At 38.8% G+C, this 18,452-nt stretch overlaps 1 protein-coding gene across 2 annotated transcripts in view; it reads right to left on the minus strand.

The window, feature by feature from the left end:
* SNTG1 (syntrophin gamma 1) overlaps positions 1 to 18,452 on the minus strand; it is a 599,834-nt gene that overhangs the window by 370,801 nt on the left and 210,581 nt on the right. The gene's annotated exons all lie outside the window — the stretch shown is intronic.

Here is an 18,452-nt window from a genome sequence, read left to right on the forward strand (position 1 = left end):
AACCTCTTCTCTCAGGTGTTAGCTCATTCCCAACATTCATTTTGAAATCTGAGTTTGCAATTGGGAAAGGAACTTCAAAAAGAGTAATTAAAGGTTGCCTTTCATATGGTTATCTCATGAAAAAAAGGTTGACTAATCTTTCTCTTTTTAATTAAAAAGCTACATGCATGGATAATTCTCTCTGGAACTTATAAATTTATTCACAAACAGTATGATGTAAGGAAGCAAGCTATTTATCAGAGTGAATTATATTATGATAAAACAATGTATGAAATATCTAATACAGTTTCACTTAGGAGTCACTATAATACCTAGCTGATGGAGGTAGATTTAAAGGCATATAAGGGTTTTTTCTTTCAAATCTTTTAGAGAGTTTTGTTTTCATTATTTGATAAACGTAACAAAACTAAGAGTTGTCACAGAAAATTGGCACCCAGACACTATAAATGGTTAAGTTAGCGTAAGCTTGATGAATGCCTGATCAGGTAAGTGTGGCAAAATAGAGTGGGAGGTATCACTATGCTGTCACTAAGCTGAGAGATTATTATTATTGGCTTTGAAAAAAAAGAGATTGACTGTTTTCAGTGGTAACCGAACATGTCGTATAATTTATTAAGTATTTCACCTGGATAAGTCTTGTGGATTATGGGCCTGGTTTTATTTTACTGAACTATATAAGGGGACTGATTATAGTAAAGTTAAGTAACAACAATTCATTAGCACATAAAAGGGTAATTTGATGATTACAAATTATAATTTGTTGATATGAATTTTTTAGTATTCATGAAGATTTTAATAGTTTAACAATTAGTTTTCAAAATTGCTCTTAATGCATTTGAAGAACCTATAAACATCTGCTTATCTCTAACTTTGATGTAAAGTTATTCTTTTACTACAAAGGTAGGGAATTTTCAATATTTATTGATTGTATAAAAACAGAAGATGTCTACAGTCAATTTCTTGCTGCTAAAAATCAACAAGAGAAATAGACATGCATATATTTAAACGACTTTCTACACTTAACCTCATATTTAGGTTTAAATGCTGGATTTAATTTCATTGTATGTATTTTTAAGACATCATTAATTCTTAATATGACACATCTGAGCAGAGGCTGCATCCAGCCTTCTACCAATTTTAACACATCTTCCTGTTTTTTGTAAGTCTAACCTTCTATCCTCTTTCATTAAAACATTAGGTAAATAATATCAGTTGTTTATTTAGAAAAAGAATGAGTATGGAATTCAAAACATTTTAATTACCAGGTACCATAAAAAATTCATTGCTGCAATAAAACTATTTTCAGTGATTATGAATTTTTTTTTGTTTTGAAAATTTTCTGAAAATTTTGCATAAACTTTTATGTTAGAGCAGTTTTATATTTATAGAAAAATTGTGAAAATAGCAGAGTTCCTATGTCCTGTTCAAGGAAATCTACAGGAAGTCATTGATTCGAACTGAGCTCCTCCAGTTGGCCCCAACACACCAACTCAGAATGAAGTTGGTAAAGTTCCACATCACCAAACTGAAACCAAGCTGTTCATCTGATCTTTCAAAAAATCAGGGAAGTAGAATAATAGCCAAATCACCAAACAGGCCAGTTTTGCCAGCATAATAAAGGAGTCTCCATGCCTTTAACCCTATAAGGACAGTAACCTAAAGGACCAATCCACTTTTTATTTTTTTATTTTTGTTTTTTTTTCAGCCCTTTTCTGCCTATGAAGCCCACTTCCCATGCTCAGCTCATCAGAGCACCTTGTCTAAATTTTTCCAGAAGATGCTGCCCTGATGCATGAATCACAAATGAAAGCCAATATCATTTAACTACATTTGTTGCAAATTTTTTAGTTCTTTTTTTAATTTTTCTCTTTTCATTAATCACTAGACTTCCAGGGATGTTGCAATTTTTTAATGAGAATTCTCTTCATCCATTTTTTCCCTCTTTTATTAACATCTTATACTAGTATGTTACATTTGTTACAATTAATGAACCATTATTGTTACATTCTTACTATCTAAGTCTAAAATTTATTCACATTTCTTTAGTCTTTTCATTGTTCAGTCCCAGGATCTCATGCAGGGCACCAGGTTATATTTAGTCATTTTGAATCCTCAGGCTCCTCTTGGCTGTGACTGTTTCTCAGACTTCCCTTGTTTTTAAATACCTTGGTAGTGTGGAGGAGTACTCGTATGCAATCTGTAAAATAGTCTTCCATTGGGATTATTATTCTGATTTTTTTTTTGTGATTATGGTTATGGGTTTGGGGGAGGAAGACCACAGAGATAAAGTGATTTTTTCATCCCATCCAGTCAAGGATGCCTGTATCAACATGGCTTACCACTGTTGATGCTGGCTAACCTCCACACCTGGCTGTGGTAGCATGCATCAGGCTTTTCCACTCCAAAGTTACTCTTTTCCGCACCTCTCCACACTGCGCTCTTTGGAGAGAGAGTGCCGTGAGCAGTACACATCAAAGGAGTGGACGGTTATGCTTCCCATCCTTGAGGTGCAGTATCTACATCTTTTGCACAGGAGATACGTATCTGTTCTCCCCCATTTGTTGATCGAGTCAATCATTTCCTCTAGGACCTCTCAGCTGACAGAGCAGATAAATATATGTGCGTGTTCTAACCCATATTAGTATGCACATGTCTATAAATATTTATTTAAATAACCATCTGTAACTATATTGAGCTAAACAGTGGTTAGTGATGTTCCACCTCTAATCCATAACTGCATGTGTCATCAAATCTCCTCCTCTTTCTTGTCTGCAAACTCCACTCCCACTGTGAGAAACCCAGCTCCCAATAACCTGCCATCCGTGTACTCAGTTGCGTAGTTGTGGAACACATGTGTAGCCATATCAGAATGGTTAACCCAGAGCCCTGTGGGAAACAACTTTATCCACTAGAGTTTGTTTTGCCTTTGATCATACAGACTTCACTTATTATCAAAATTACTTACAAATGGGGAGAAGTGGCCATGTGATAGTTTCTTTAAAGGCCTCACGTGTTCCTCCTGCCCTCTTGCACTTCTGCCATCCATGAAAAAAGCCTGTCTAAGAAGCTGCTGCCCAGTTGGCCTGGCATTAGATTGGTACACGTGGAGAAAACTGCCCTCGATGACCCACAGAATGTGGGGTGAAGAAGAGACACCTTGGCCGGGTGTGGTGGCTCACACCTGCCTGTAATACTAGCACTCTGGGAGGCCGAGGCGGGTGGATCATTTGTGCTCAGGCTTTTGAGAACAGCCTGAGCAAGAGCGAGACCCCATCTCTACTAAAAAAAAAAAAAAAACAATGGAAAGAAAATTAGCTGGACAACTGAAAAATACATAGAAAAAATTAGCCGAGTATGGTGGCACATGCCTTTACTCCCAGCTACTCGGGAGGCTGAGGCAGGAGGATTGCTTGAGCCCAGGAGTTTGAGGTTGCTGTGAGCTGGGCTGACGCCACGGCACTCTAGCCCGGGCAACAGAGTGAGAGTCTGCCTCAAACAAAAAGAAGAGACACCTTCAAACCCCTGTCTGGAGCAGAGCTGCCACAATCACCCTGCAACCCCTGGTTAAACAGATGCTTGTCACTTGTGGTGCTGAGCTGTGTGCCAGCCTGGCGAGGCTGCAGTATCCAGTCATTTAATCAAACACTCTTCTAGGTGGTGCTCTGAAGGTTCTTTGTAGATGACATCTCCAATCGGCTTTCTCTAAGTAAAGAAGATCGTTCTCATTAATGTGGGTCAGCCTCACCAAATTAGTTGAAGAGTTTTAAAAGAAAACTCTAAGTTTTCTGTGAAGAAGAAATTCTGCCACCAGACTTCAGCATCAGCATCTGTGTGAAGTTTCCAGCCTGCTGGGCTGATGTAATGATTTTGGACTGGCTGGCTCCCACAGTCAGGCTCGCCACACGCATGCTGGAGCAGTTCCTCTGGAACAGAATCCTAAGGATGAGTTTCCGAATTGGTTCTGGGGTTTCAGTAACTGATTCTTTAATTGCAGATTTAAAGGCACTAAAAACTCTATTTCCAGTATTAACAAAGACATTGGTGGTCATGGCATGAAGAGATGATGGAGATACAGAACATATCACCATTGGTTACTCCTAATTAAAAACGTATACATGGCAATGTTCAGAGTGACTATATATTTGACAACTTAAAATATTGTTGTCAAATAAAGAGTATAATAAAATTGGCTGTTTGTTCTTCACCATGTTTGAAAAAGTAGAGAGAAAAGGAATGTGCTCAGGATTTCAAATCCCTAGCTTAACTTCTGCATATATGACCTGAAAATTTCTGTGCCTGTCTTAAAAGAACCCCTTATCTCCTGTAGCCACCGGACTGGGATTTCTGAACACTAAATCCAGAGTCTCATCCTGCTATTGGCTGAATTATATCACAAATTAAATGTTCAACCTCACAGGGTGTCTTCTATTAAAAAATGGCACTTATTGGGAACAAATGGGATCCTAAATACTGGAGTGGAGACATATGTGAAAACTGCAGTAAAGCTGGGTCAGCTACCCGGTGGCAGGTTGATTATGTAGGGCCACTTCCATCATGGAAGGAACAGCATATTGTGCTTACTGGAATAGATACTTATTCCGGATCTGTACTTGCCTTCCAGGTACACAATGCTTTTGCTAAAACTACCATCTGTGAATTTACAGAATGCTATATTTATTGTCATGGTATTTCACACCATGTGACTTCTGAGCAAGGCATTTACTTCAGAGGAAATGAAGTACAGCAAAGGGCTTGTGCTTATGGAATCCACTGGTCTTACCATGTTTCCCACCATCCTGAAGCAGCTGGCTTGAAAGGACAGTGCAATAGCCTTTTGGAAATGCAGTTACAGCACCAGCTAGGTGGCATTACCTTGCAGAACTGGGTCACAGTTCTCCAGGAAGTTGTATAGGGTGTAAATCAGCATCCAATATATGGTGTTCTTTCTCCCATATCTAGAATTCATGAGTTCAGGACATGGGAGTGGTCCATTCACTATTACCCCTAGTCACCCACTAACAAAATCTGTGCTGCTGGACTTGTGACTTTATACTCTTGTAGTCTAGAGGTCTTCATTTCTAAGGGAAGAATATTTTCATCAAGAGACACAACAATGATTCCACTGAACTGGAAGTTAACATGCCACCTAGCCACTTTAGACTCCTCTTGCCTCTGAATCAACATGCAAAAAATGGAGTTTCTCCACTGATGGGATGATTGGTCCTGACTACCAAGGGGACGTGGGCTGCTGCTTCACAGTAGAGGTCAGGAAAAGCAGGTCTGGAATTCAGGAGATTCCTTAGGGCATCTCTTATTATTACCATATCATATGCTTAACGTCAGTGGAAAACTACCACAACCCCACCTAGGCAGAACTGTGCATAGCCCAGACACTTCAGGAATGAAGTTTTGGGTTACCCCCATGGTAAAGAACCATGATTAGTTGAGGTACTTGCTGAGAACACAGGGAAAATGGAAGTGCAAGAAGGTGTTATAAACACCAGCTACCTCCATATGAAGTTGCAAAAATGAGGACTATAATTGTTATGAGTATTTCTTATGTTGTTATGAATTTGTTTGTGTATATTTATATATATATTTACATCTATATTTATATATATTTATATTCATATATCAAACATTTTTGTTTTCTTCCTTTTCTTTTCCCCTTATGGTCTAACATAAGATTTATTAATAATAGCTACCTGTACATCATAGCATTTAAGTTATAGTATATCAAGAAGAATGAACATTACTCAAGGACTTTGCACCCCTTCTAGAGAAGGGTTTACTGTGTTTTTGATTATACAGAAGATAGTTGTATATGTTGTTTAGAAGTATGACTTTGTTATTGTTTTTATTTGAAGGTTCAGTAGGTTTAAGGAGGTGTGCGGGGGTGCCATGCTGACAAGAGGTGAACTGTGATGGTGAGTTCCACATGTCAACTTGGCTAGGCTGTATGACTACTAATTTAATCAAACACTAATCTAGTTGTTGCTGTGGAAGTGTTTTGTAGATGTGGCTAATATTTATAGTCGGTTGACTTTAAGTATAAGAAATTATTCTCAATAATGTGAGTAGTCCTGATGTAATCAGTTGAAAGGCCTCAGAAGCAAACACTGAGGTTTCTCTGATAAAGAAATTGCTTCAAGATGGCAGTGTCAACTCCTGCCCAAGATTTTCCAGGCTGCCAGCCCACCTAACAGATTTCAGACATTCCAGCCCCCACAACTGCATGAGCCAATTTCTTTAAATGAATCTCTTAAAATATGTACACACACACACACACACACACACACACACACACACACACACACATATAGGCATTCTACTGGTTCTGTTTATCTGGAGCATCCTGAATGATTCTGTTGTGTATGCCATTGAGATTTTATGGTTTTATTATGCAGCACTATTGTGACAACAACTAACTAAAAGAGCATCTTTCTAGGTATTCCTGAAAATCCATTAAGGACAACTAAGTACCGGCAATTTTAATGACATAGTATGTTCCAGAATATAGTATATAATAGATATTTCTATATTATACTATAAAAACTATGGGAAATGCACTTCATTTTATAGCTAATTTATTAATAGCAACATAATTTAACTTATATTTTTTTGAAAATTTAAAGTCTAAGCATTTTCCCACAAAACGAAACCTAGAGAAACATTCATCTCCATCATATTATTTTTTTCTTATTCAGATCTGAAATGGTTTAGGGCTCCCTCTATATGACTGTTCTTAAGTAATGGATCTGTATTAAAATATAATGCAGCAACAATTACATAGTTTGTAAATATCTTCTTTTCTATATCCAGGGATAAAGGAAAAAAAGGTTTATTGGTTAATCATTATCTAGCATAAGCTTACTAGGGGACGAAATGTAACTTCTATAGAATTAATTTTTTAATTTTATAGAAAATGTTATTATTACTTAAAATATGGAGATGAGAACAGCAATGCATAAGTAGCTTTTGTGAATAATACGATAAAATTATCTTCAATGTTTACAAAATCATAGAATATGAACGTGACCTACCTCATCCTTGATGGATTTCATATCTCCATGGACAGCTCAGTGCTGAGCTACCCAGCATGGAAAAGCTCTAGCCTAAGGAAGACTGTTTCTACTAGTGACCAACAAACAGTGGTGACAGCCTGATTCCTGCCCAAGAAAAGTGAAGGTGAAACTGAACATTTCTTGAGTGCCTACAGAGTACTCCATTCTATGACATAAACCATTAGAATTGGCCTCTGTCCAGATGCCTTGCCTAGTATGATTAAACCTAATACTCAGAAATTAACAAGAACTATTGTCATCAATTATGCTAAGAATAGCACCAATTGCTGTTGATTAAACTTCATCTTTGCAACCAAAACATGGAAAGCAAAATTAGACAAACAGCCAAATTGATGCATGTTGGATACGAAACAGGACCACTTCCCTTCAAATGCTTCATTTGCCAGGAGGCTGATAAAGATAATCACCTCTATGTCTGCACCCACGTGGGAAAATGTTGAAGTGGGATAAGTAGTCACATAAAGTAGAAGAGAAAGTATTGGTGCAAAGATATTTTGGATTTAAGTGATTTAGATAATTTCCAGAATGCTTTACTTGGTGACTATAAAAAACTCTGTGAAATGCTTTGCTTACTCTGCCAGTTCAGTTTATGGAAGGGGAAAAGTTATCTATTTATAGATGTTGCCCTAGGCAAAATTATGAAATATGCAAAATTTGTGTATCCTAAACCCAAACCCAGCATGTACCCTCTCCACCTACTTTCACATCTTCAGGTTGTGACTTGATTGGAAAGAGATTAACTGATCCTCTGTCCAAAATCGGTCAAAACAATAGTAATAAAAATAGCAGTCATTTAGGTTTCATTTTTTGTGAACTTTTTGTTCATTTAGCAATGTGTACCTTGGAGACAACTATCTATGCATCTTTAATCTTTCTACATTAATTAGGACAGTGGTTGGTTATTTTTTTTTAATGCCAACATAATAGTGGCTTATTCAGGATGTTTCCTCCTCCTGTGAGGGTCCAAACTTAAAAGTCAATAGCTGATTTCAAAGTGTTGGGAGTGCACTCTCCTCCTTATTTCTCTGCCATCCTCAGCATATGTGGTCTGGGAGAGTTCAGTTCTGCTGTCATGTCCAAATTCCTGCCAGGGCAGAATACAAGAGCTGGACACATCAAGTCAATTCACATTCTATTCTCTCCTTACAAAACCATATCAAACCATGTTTAGACTGGAAAATACGGTGTTTAATGGGGAGCCCTGTGACCAGCTAACGTGCATAGGCAGAGAGCAGAGGATGACCACGAGTCTTTTGCCCAAGTTGCTCTTGCCTCTTATGACTTCTACCTTTGTTCCTTTAGAAAGAAAACTCCTTTTAAGATCATTTCTGCAGGCCCTGAGATTATTGAGAAATGTTATGCACTTTTTAATATTTTTCATTATTATTTTTGATATTGCATAAGTTTTGGCTAGTTATGCCTACTCTGCTTATTTGCAATGTTGTCACGAAATTTTGAAATTTTCTGTCCATCCCTGATAGACCAATACAAAATTAAATTTTTTTACAAAATCAAATAAGTCCAATCTCATTGATATTTTGACAATTTCTGTGGACTCTAAATGTCTAAGCTGATTGTATAATTCTTAAATGAATGCTGAGGCAATTATGTCAATTCTTTAAGTGATTTTCCATTGTATGCTAAAATAGTCTTTAGCCAATTAATCTATTTAGCTTTTTTGTATTTTTGAGTGTATATTTATTTTCAATTACACAAATTTGATAATACACTATTAAAAAGAAGTCTTTTTCAACCATACTTCACTTAGAGGAAAAGAAGAGATTCTGGAAATTCATGAATACATTGCCAGACAAGTGCTGCAAGCATAGTGAATTAGAAATAAAACAAATGAGATGTTAAAAGAGACATAAGGAGCCTTCCAAAAAGCTGAAGAAGGCTCTATTTTGCAAAACTAAACTCCTCTTCTAAATCTAGAAAATGGATAAAATATTTGAAATTATGTAGAAAGTTGTTAAAAGCTCCCATGTACACAGAAATAAGTCAAGAAAGGATGTATAAGTGGGTATAAACATTCATGTTCCTACCCATTTAATTTCCTACCCTTTCCCAAAGTGTCATTGATGAAGATTTGGGCTTCTCAGTACCTAGATTCTACTAGTTCAAAAATTCAGCCACGCTCACTTATATCAACCTCCAGCTCATTTCTCCTTCTTACCCTCCCCAAATACACACCTGTCAAGTTCCCCAAGAGCAGGCTCCTTTACACATGCTTGTTGGTTTGTGCGTTTGGCTCGGGAGGCTGACGCAGTGCTTGTCTTATTGTGACCCTGGGTTAATGACGCCAGGCAGAGGGAGCAGTCAGGCCGGATCTGCTTCCCACACCAGTTATTTCATTGTCTGGCAAACTGGCTGGCTCATATCTGCAGAAAGGACTAGGACATCCAGGTCTCTCCGGATACACGGTCTTAACACAAGGAAGACATCTCTGATGGTGAGATTTTCAAGGTATGGTGATTTCTATTTTGAAGTCAATTATTTTGATGCCACTTTCTAAACCTTTCCCCCACAAGCATGTGTCTGGGCAACGCTCTGTGTGGCTGTTTACAGTCTCCTCTTCAACAGTTCCACGTGGACTTTTGGCTTTGAGACATGAGGTTAAAGAAGATAAATTCTAAATGCAGCATGTCAAGATCACAGGACAATGGATCAAAGTGTGTAACGTACAAGAGCTACAGGGCGAGGTAAAATTCTTTTCAAACCCTCGGGGAAACACTATTTTAAATGAAGGCCGGGGTGCGTGGGGCAGGCAAAAACAAGCATAGCGTTCGATGAGGACTCAGGCACAGCCTGGGAAGTGTCAGGCTGCAAGCGTGGCCGCCCTGCGTTGGCCGCCTCGCACTGGCTGAATCATTCACTGTCGTGGTGCGAGTCTCGGCGCCATTTTCTCCCCAATGAGGGAAATGGCCACCGACATTTTTTTCAGGGATGATGAGATGCAATGTGTATGGGTATTTTGCAAACATGTATAAATTATTATAAGTACCGAAGTGAAAAATGTTATTACTGCTGAAAGGAAAACTCAGTAGGATTATATAAAAGATACTTTACTCATTCCAGGACATATAAACCCTCAACTCTCAACAGCAAAAGTCAAGTTCAATTTTTTAGCAATTTCCGATTTTGTTATAAATATGAAGTGGAAGATGTATACGATCTGCATAGTTACAGTTGTTGACCAGAATATGCTGCCCCAGAATATGAAGGGTTATTGAGCTGAAGACAGTGGCACAGCAGCAGACGCAGCACAGTCCTCTGCCCTCCCTCAGTTTGCCTAAAAGCAGGACATGGATTTACAAAGACAAAAGGCATCCCGCCCTCACCTTCTATTGGGGAGAGCAAGGTTTGACTACTGGAAACCACCTTCCACTCTCGTCAGCCTCGAGAGGACACCAGAGGAATCTCCGTGAACAAGCTTCACTAACTTTAACTACCATCTGTCTTCCCCCTAAACTGCGGCCTGTAGTTAAAGTCCGTTTCCTTTGTCTTGTCAATTCTCTAAAAATGCAGTTTTTCGTTGACCATGCTATATAAACTGGAGCTCAAAGCCAACTCTTTGAGAACTACTCATTTCCTGGGTGTCTCCCATGTATCTATGAAACACGCATGTTAATAAACTTCTATTTGTTTTCCCGTTGTTAACCTGTCTTTCGCTATGGGAGTCTGTTCCAGCTGAGGACCTCTGGGGGTTACTGTTATTCCCCAACACAGTAATATAAAATTCCAATTGTTCATCATACTGTGAAAACATTTTAAGTGGTCCCTTATCCTTGTTCTTTTTAAGTGTGAATAATATCCCCAAACAAGCACATGCTAGGGCTGTAGAGTTTACACTACTCCTTTGATTAAAGGATTAAACCCAAACATCTCCCTTGGCCTGAGCTACGTGTCCTCGTGCGCCGCGGTGTTGAGCGCCCTGCCCCGCAGCGCGGTCTTCGGTGTTTTGCCCTAGTCCCTGCAAATCATGTCTCCTGTGCTTGGCTCCTCTACAAGTCCTATTTGTTTACTGCACAAACTCTTAACTCGTAAATTTCTGTGTCTTGTCACCCAGGTCCTCCGTTGACTGCCACGCTGGCCCAGCACAACAGCTGGGTCCCCCCAGGCCCCCTCCGCCCACCCACGTGCAGGAAGGCGACCTGATAACATATAACAGGGACGATTCGGGGCTCCACGCTCACAGAACTGAGCGCTACAAACACCACGTTTTATCAGAAGCCGACTATCATTTCAGAAATGACATTGCTTTGGAACACATTATTTGGCCCTACATTTTCAAGTATCCTCTGCATGAAGGATCCCCAATAACAAACGAAGCGCCAAATCTGGCCTGCAGACATGTTTTGTTTGCCTGTTCAATTTTTATTCTAGCAGGACATTCACTCTTCAGTTAATTGGGTAGATTCCTCCTTATCTAGGATACATTTCACCTTCAGTTGTTTATTTTACCTCCCGGGGCCTGAGGCATTTGAATTTGTGACCTTCTCTCTTCACCATGAAAACATTTTCATCTAAGTGGAAACAAGTTTCCAACCTAAAACAGTTTTCCGTCCTCTAAGAGAAAGATCAATCACCTAGGGAATTTTATTTATTCATTCAGCCCTGGGATGCTTTGTTTCATCTAAATAGTATGCAGAAGCCAAGTATGAAAAATACATAAACACTGAGTGGTTCGTGTTGATGTGGGCATGAGAGAAGGCTGGTGTTTCTCGGGTTCTCTTTCTCTCCTGCTGCAAATTAGGCCACTCTCCTTGAAGCCTGGAGCTCTACAGAGAAAAGTTCAAAGACCACTGAGCTAGGTAATTACTGTGGTCCCGTGTCCCCAATGACCCCGGTTCCTGGTCTGGGAGAGGCTTGACACAGAGGGGACAGGAAAGTATGACCCTTTGCTTGCCTGACTGCAGTAGCGCTGTCCATATAAAAATGTACCCTGTATACCACCTACACGAAAGATAAGCCATGGGACCGTTCAAAACCAGTAACAATACAGGAATGATAGTGACTAAATTTGTAAGTGCTGGTATAATTTCATTAAACAGAATTTAGTTACTTATTATAATTGTTTTTCTTTGACTCCAAAAATAGCAACCTTGATATATTGACTAATTGAATGTTTAGATACTGAGGAAACAAAAATTGATCATACTATTCCAAAAATATTACCAAATTTTTCTATAGCCAAAATGATATTTTTATCAGCCTAGTTTTAACACCCAGCCCTCATTTCAACAATAATGATAACTTTTGATAAATATTTATCTTTTTTATTCTATTGAAAGAAATATTGTTATGAATTTAAAGTGGAGAATGCACTAGGGAAATGTAATATGATAATACGAATGGCTCTCATTGAAAAGTTAGAGACTGACATTAATTGGAAAAAACATTCTATGATTTTAAAGAAAGGCAAAACTTAAAAGAAAAAAAAAAAACCTGAAGTCATCATTCATAAAGTGCCCTAGGGGAGTAATTGAGTCACTTTTCAGAGAAATACATCTTAAAATTTACTATGCAGAGGAATCACCAGGAATCCTGTTAACATGCAGATTACTATGCAGTCAGTCCCTGGTGGGAGGCCTGGGGCCCAGGAGATGGTCAAAGCTCTGTTGGTTCTTTGAACACACTTATTAGCAGGGCTACAGATTACCAGTCTGGCCCAAGGATATTTAAGATTTTAGCAGCAAACAGAGAGGTCTCAAATATCCTAAAGGACGGTTGAAATGTGGCAGAATGACATTGGCAACATCCTTTTCTCAGAGTCCTTCACCATTAAAATAGTTCTAACGTGCCGTCTATGTCTGCTTCAACACTAATACGTAGAGATTTCACGGTTCACAGCAGGGAACGTGTACATTCAGCTCAACTTCAGAAGAAATAGTTTTAGTATTTAGAGAGATTACTACAAGGCAGCAAGGTAAAATGTTTAAAATATGGAAGAATAATTTTATGATGGTAACAATTAAAATAAATCACCTTTATAAATGAGTTTATTACTCACCAAACCTCTTAAATATTATCAATTTATGAATACATCAAGTATCTAATCAATTAACAGAAGATAAAACATTAAAACCAAGCACAGCCTTCACGATCATTTTAATAGAACTTCTTCCTTAGATTTTGGGGAAAGGAAGGGCAGAAAAGTGGTGTACATTTTCTCAAATCCCTGTTTTATGCTCAAATTTAAAATAGGACTCAATATCATTAAAACCTAGGTCGCTATTTCTCCCACTATGACTCAGATATTTATTGATGAACTATGACATTTTTAACAATTTTAGCACAGTGTTAGGTGTGTTGAGACATAGGAAAAGAGCCATGCCACAGTCCCAGCTGGGAAGACAAAGTATAAGCTCAGTATTAGAAAGGAAATATTAACTTTGGAGGGAAGGAGATGTAGGTTTGAATCTAAACCACTCACTTATTAGCTATAAGTAACTGTCAAATTCTCTCTTCCTTAGTTTCCTCAGGTGGAAATTGCTATCTCCAAGGATCAATGGGGGGAGTTCAGTTAAATATGTAAAAGAAAAGAAAATTTCAGGATCCTCTAAATTTATTACACCAAGGGGGAAGTTAAACCCTGGAAACTGAGTCAGGTAGCATGTTTGCAATTCTGCTTCTTAAATTACAGGTTCTCTTTTTTTCATTGTTCATATTCTATAAATGACTGGGAGAGGCTAGAGACCAGACCTCCCTCCTTGCACTCACTAATCTCTGTTATAGATTAATTGCCCCTTTTATTGTTTTGCACCTAACTCAGACCAGATGGCACCAAAGACCCCATGTCTGTTACCTTTTCAATATGTAATGTTTAAATATGCCTTTCCCGAAAGACATCTCAACCGATCAGATTGTTTTAACTGTGCACTAAGCCTTACAGGGAAAGATGTTGAAATTGTTAAGCTTCCCTAAAGGGTCAATAGAAATGACCCCAGACTTCTACAGTTTGGAACACTGACTTCCATTCTTTGGAATCTATGCTTCCCAGGGAGACCATGCTCAATCTTTGCACTTGAACAAATTCTCTTTAAACTAGATTCTGACTCCTTTAATTAATTTAGGTTGACAGACTGCACATCTGAAGAGCTGAACAGAGTGCCCATCTGGAGCAAACACTCAACAGTGAGCATGAGAAGGACACATGTTGTAGTAGTAATAAATTCACATTAAAATCTGTCACACTTCTGTTTATGTTTACCTTCAAAAGAGCATAAAGAGGAACAGATCACTACGGACTGGAGTGACTTGAGAGAATTCATGGAATAAAGTCAAGTTACCGGACCTTGGATACAAAGAAGTCTCAGCCTTGGCCCCTCACCCTCAGCTCAGGAAGCAGAGCCTGATTCAGGAGCTCACACGAGGGAGCTTAGTTGGGAGGTGATTCTGTGGGTCAAAACCTGGGGGAGGGAGGGGATGGGAAAGAAGGAATGACAGGAAGGCCCTAAGAGAGATGAGAAATGTGCGTTCGCCCTTGGACTGTTGAGGAGCTGGTACAAGGTGCCTGGAATTACCTTCCTGAGGCAGAAAAGGAGGCTCTTACCACGGGTCTGCCCTGCTAAGCAAGCGATGCCCATGGGGGTGTCAAATCCGCCACCCGCACGCAGACTGCAGGCGGTATGCAGTGCGCTGCGAGCAGGTATGCCTTCAGGAAGCTTTTGCTTCTGGGATTGCTGGAGTGAAAGGTGGACAGAAAGGACGTGAGGCCAAGGAGAGGGGTCTACTGCTACTACCAGCACTGCCATTGCCACTGCCACTGATAGCAGTAACTGTGACTACGCTGACTGACCGGGCTGCCCTGTGCTGGCCTGTGCTGCTTACACGCAGTCTCCCCAAGTGCTCAGACCAGCTTCAGGAACCGGACTCCATTGCCCTCTTCGTGGCATTCACGGAACACTGACACAGGCTGAACTTGGGCAAGGGGACCAAGCACACACAGCTAAGAAACACAGAGCCAGGGCTGAAGCCCGAGGCCTTTGAGCCTACATTTGCATCCACTGTATTTATGGCCTAAGTTTGGTAGAATTTAGGTAGAAGGTGGGGAAAGAGCATCCTCTGAGGCAAAAATGATATGAGCTAAAGTGTGGACAGAATGAAGGAGCTGTTGCATTAGCAGAGGCAGAGAGAACAGTCCAGTGGAGGCCATGTTAATGAGGCAGACACCAACTATATCAGGACAATTTTAGCTTTTAAGAAGGTGGGGATGCTCTTCAAACATCAGTGTGTCAGCACTGTTGTCTTGGTAATTTTAGGCTGCTATAACAGAATACCACAGACTAGGTGGCCTAAATAACAAACATTTATTTCTTAACGGTGCTGGAGGCTAGAAATCCAAGATCTATGTGCTTATCTGTTCAGTTTCTGGTGAGGGTTCTCTTCTAGGTTTGCAAAGAGACACCTTCTTGCTGTATCCTTGCATGGTACAGAGAAAGTGATGGTCTCCCTTGTGTCTCCTTATAAGGACACTACTCCCATTCATGAAGGCTCCGCCTTTAATTACCTCCCAAAGACCTGACCTCTAAATACCATCACATTAGGGATTAAGCTTCAACTATGAATTCGAGGGGACACAAAGTTGAGTTGATAGCAATTGTGTAGCCTGGATTAGAGATACAAGTCTAGACTCAGAAGAAGGGTGAGTTGATGCTTGGAACGGCCCAGGAGTGAGGATACTGAGGGGATAAGGGTGCTGGTGAGAGCCAGACGACAAGGAGGCCGGCCGAGCAAACAGTAATGAGCAGTGAGAGCAAGTCTGCAGTCAGCCTTTGCACAGCCCAGGGGACCTCACCATTACGTTACCCTGAGCAGATGTGAACTTAATGACATCTCACTTTAGGGAAAAAATAGTATTTAGCTGCAAGTATATTGGTCTCTTCAAATATATCTTCAAATGTACATTTAATGATGATAAAAAGTAAAGTATCTCATGTGAGATTAGAATTCTGAACTTCTTAAATAAACTTCCCATCTATTGTCTGTCATCAGCATGACTCTGTAAAACAGGGTGTCTCTTCTGAAGTGGAAGAATCTGAGACACATATTGTACATTTTTAACTATTCAATAAATTTTTACTAAGTTATGTATATCTATTTAATCACACAGTAAAATGATACAATCTTACACATCACTAGTCCTAAGAATTAGAGTTCCCTTGTCACATTTGAAAAATTAATTGGAAACTTATTTGTGAAAATCTTATCACTAGATTTACCAAGTGATATTTACCCAACCATGGCCTACCATATTTGAGCTTATAAAATTAAATTAACATCTATATTTGGTGGAAACATATTTGTATTCTTTAAATAATAGGATCCTGGAGTTTTATCATTTCTAATAAAAAATAATCACAATTTGTTTATCCTCATGAGACCAAAAAAAAAAAAAAAAAAGACTTTACTTATATCTCACAAAACAGAAGTTACTAAGTGCTACATTGGGATGATTTGCAATAAGCACCTGGAAAAAATTTTACCTATATTGGCTGTTTTGCCTCCCTCTGTTCTTTGCAGAGACAGTAGTAAGATTCATTTATAAAGAGAAACATGCAAATAGTGAAGATTTCCTTAGTCAGTGGTTAAAATGCATTGATATACATGCAAAGTGGCTAAATGTTTAAATTTAAATATAGTGCATGGGCAGATGGAGAGACATAGAAAATCTTTTTCAATATAACAGTGGTAACTTCTAAACTAGTTCTTTTGTTTACCAACTGGAGAACTATTCAGTTCAAAATGTTTTTTTTTTATTATTTTATATACATATATACAAAATCCAGTCTACTTCCTAAAATTCAGCCCAGTATGGAGTTCCTTGGAATGCATTCTCTGCCTCCACAGAGAAAACCCACCCTTTAGTCTGCACTCTGTACAGATTTCCATTATTGAAATCCTTACATTAGATTTCAATGATTTTTTTCTTCTTATCTGTCATCCTATCCTGCTACATAAAGTCAGAGTTGTGTCTTCCTTTTCTTGGAAGCCTCAGAGCTTCCCACTGAACTCAACACAGTAGGCACTTAATGAAAGAGCATAAAGTTAAATTATGACCAGTCATAACATAACTCTTACTTATGTGAGTTATATGTAATAGGAAATAATAATTTGAAAAACATATTTGTCCACTAACAAAGGTAATAAAACAAAGGGAGGAAACATCAGAAAGATGGCAGAATAGGAAACACCATGTCACATCCTGCCATGGAGATGCTGACATAACAGTATATGGTACATAAGTGGGGATGGGGGAGAGGAGGCGATGTAAAGGAGTAGTTTTGAATGCAATTGAAGTTAAGTTGTTATTAAGTTAAAATAGATTGTTATAGCTATATGATGCTTTATGTTAGATCCATGGTAACTACAAAGAAAATACCTACAGAAGATGCATAAAAGAAAATGATAAGAAAATCAAAGTATGTCACTACAAAAACATCAATGAAACACAAATGAAAGCAGTAAGAGAGAAAAAAAGGGACAAAATAACTACAAGCCATACAAAAACCAATTAACAAAATGGCAATAGTAAGTCCTTCCCTATGAGTAATTACTTTAAAGTAAATGAATTAAACTCGAAAAACTCAAGAGTGGCTGGATGAATTAAAAAACAAGACACAACTCTATGTTGTTTACAAGAGACTCCCTTTTTATATAAAGCTGAAAGTGAAAGAATGCAGAAAGATATCCCATATAAATAGTAGCCATAAAAGAGCAGGGGTGGTCACACTTGTATCATACAAAATTGATTTTAAGTTAAAAACTGTCAAAAGAGACAAAGTGAGACATGAGACAAAGTGAGACATGATATAAAGATAAAAGGGTCAATTCACCAAGAAGATATAACAATTACAAACATATAGGCACTTAACATTACAGTACCCAAATATATGAAGCAAACTGGCAGAATTGAAGAGAGAAGTAGACAGTAACACAATAATAGTAGGACACTAAAATGTCCCACTTTCAATAGTGGCAGATCAATGAGACAAAAGATCGGTAAGAAAGCAGAGGTCCTGAACAACAGTATAGACCAATTTGACTTAAAAGACATATACAGAACGCTTCACCCCATGCCACCAGAGTCATCTGTAAACCAGGCCTAAATCTTCTCTCCACCTCTTAGCTGATCATAGTGAACTCCTGTGAGTTGTAGGAACATGCCAGGAGGGAGAATGCATTGTAGCAGGAATGGGGTCCATGGGCATTTGGGCCACTAGCTCATGGAACTTATTTGTGCCTTCCATGTCTGCTTAGGGGTCTGCTCACTTATTCATTTAATCATGGAATACTGTGCACGCCCAACTTTATGGCTGGGTTGGCCAAATAATATCCAGTTCATGATGGGTAGCTCAGGTCACA

The sequence above is a fragment of the Lemur catta genome, chromosome 9 (assembly GCF_020740605.2).
Source record: "Lemur catta isolate mLemCat1 chromosome 9, mLemCat1.pri, whole genome shotgun sequence".
In the NCBI taxonomy this organism is placed as follows: domain Eukaryota; kingdom Metazoa; phylum Chordata; class Mammalia; order Primates; family Lemuridae; genus Lemur; species Lemur catta.